The sequence below is a fragment of the Myotis brandtii genome, unplaced genomic scaffold (assembly GCF_000412655.1).
Source record: "Myotis brandtii unplaced genomic scaffold, ASM41265v1 scaffold797, whole genome shotgun sequence".
Taxonomy (NCBI): Eukaryota; Metazoa; Chordata; class Mammalia; order Chiroptera; family Vespertilionidae; genus Myotis; species Myotis brandtii.
Window position 1 is genome coordinate 261,902 of NW_005371210.1, and position 2,172 is coordinate 264,073.

At 64.0% G+C, this 2,172-nt stretch overlaps 1 long non-coding RNA gene across 1 annotated transcript in view; it reads left to right on the forward strand.

Annotated features, from left to right (window-relative positions):
* Positions 1–2,172, forward strand: part of LOC106724314 — an 8,852-nt gene that overhangs the window by 966 nt on the left and 5,714 nt on the right. The window lies entirely within an intron of this gene.

Sequence of the window (2,172 nt, forward strand, 5' to 3'; positions counted from 1 at the left end):
CGGGGGTAAGGGGCGGCGGGAGTGGGGTCCCCACCGCGGGGGGGCGCTGGCCGTGATCCCAGACCTGCTACTAGCAGGACCATGGCGTGTGGAGGAGCCCTGCTGTGCAGAACTTCGCTTGCTCGTGCGAGGTGTGTGTGTGAAAACAGTTTGCCGAAGGGAAGCATTTAACACGTATCGCTAGTGTGACACTGTTTCTTGCCACTTTCAAGTTCTGTGTGTGCTTCTGTTTCTAGCTTGTTGGGGTTTTTTCAATTGTACCAGGAGGCTGGGAAACGGAAGGGAAGGCCAGGCCTTCTCACGGAGGCTCAGGCGCCCCGGGAAGTCTAGGTCCTGCCCCCACCCCCCCAGACCCTGCTCCTTCCACCCGGAGCTTCTCCCCCGCCAGTCTCTCTGGGCCAGGCCCCCTCTGAAAGCTGCATGACCCTCGGGTCATAGGCCTGTTGCCATGTCCACCTACCCCACAGGCAGCGTCGGCAGGTGGCAAACAGAGGAAGGTGACCCCCAGCGCCCCCCAGCTTCATGGAGCACCCCAGTCTCTCCTGACGTCTTGTCTGCGGGGTCCCTGGAAGCCCTTGGCCCAGGGTCTTAGGGAGCACATGGCCGCAGCGCCCCCAGCCCCACCAGGACGCGCTCAGGGCTCGTCTGAGCTGAGTCTGAGTCGGCCTTGGGTTTGGGAAAGTCCGGGGTCCCGGGCAGCAGCAGGATTCAGGCAAAGGAGGAAGGGATCCTTGTGGACAGCTCGCTGCCCTCAGGAGAAGGGGTGAGCCGCCCTGTTTGATCAGTTCTGCAAATCAAATGACAAGTTGTCCCAGAACCTATTCTCAGAATCACTCCGGCGCTGGTGCCCAGAGGCAGGCCGGGCCTTTTCTTTGACGCGGCGACCAGAGCCCTGTGCGGCGGGCGATGGGGCGCCAGGCCTGTCGGGGCCACTAGTCCTCCCCTCCCAGGAAGGGGCTGCTCGGGGAAGCGGCCCGGACACAGGCCCAGCCCTCCTGACCGTCCGTCACCAGAGAATGGAACCCTCTTCTTTAAAAAGTAGTTTTTCTTTCTTTTAAAAAAATGTTTTTATTGCTTTTTAGAGAGAGAGGAAGAGGGAGAGATAGAAACATCGATGAGAGAGAAACATCATCCATTGGCTGCCTCCTGCACGCCCCCTACTGGGGGTGGAACCTGCATCCGGGGCATCTGCCCTGGCCTGAATCCAACCAGGGACTTCTTGCTTCACAGGTGGACGCTCGACCACTGAGCCACACTGGCTGGACACAAAGTGCTGTTTTTCAAGTAATAACGGCAAGTAACTCCCTGGAGCCGAGGGCGTCCTCTGGTCCGGGGCAGTGTCTGCAGGAGGACCCCCTCTGTCCCCCATCAGACCTGCGACAATTGGTGGGGGGGGGCACTGGGGCCGCGGCCTCTGGACGGTGCCCCTGGACGGTGCGGGGACTGGGAAGTCGGTGGCAGAGAACACGTTCCGGACGTTTAGCTGGAGAAGGAAGGACGACTGTGGTCCAGGCCTCCCTGTGAGCTGGGAGGGGTGTGGCCCGCAGGCTCCTTGTCCCCTGGAAATGCCCCCCAACCCCAACCCTCCCTCAGCCGCGGGGCCCTCGGGACACCCCAGGACACGGCTGCTGCCCTCTTCAGGGATCTGCTGTTGAGCCTGCCCCACTGCCCCCTGGGTAAAGGGCCCCTCGAGTGCCCTCCCCACGGGCGGGGCCCATTGTCTCCCACTCCGCTGGGTGCCTGCGCCTGAAACCTGCTTGGGTCCCGCCACCCACAGTGGGCAGCACCCCTCTGTCCCCCCTGGGGCCCTGGCACCCCTGCTGGGGTGTGGGTGACGGGCAGTGCTGAGTGCCGCGGGGGGTCAGCACTGAGCTTGGTGTCATCCCATCTCCCCCACGCTGGCTCTCACCGAGGGAGAGGACCGAGGCTGCTCTCACCCCAATACCCTGGGCCCCCAGCCGCCTCCTCCCCTGCCAGGCAGGGGCAGGCTCTTCTCCGCTGAGGATGGGGTGAGGGGGCCCAGGAGGTGCAGAGGCTGCTGGCCAGAGCCGGGTGCAGGTCAGCGCTGGCCTTTACTTCCTGCTCAGGACCCTGGGCCAGAGGCCGGGCTGAGGGGCCCTGTGCTGGGGCCGGCCCCGGCCGGGCTCTCAATGGAGGAAGCTGGCTGGACCC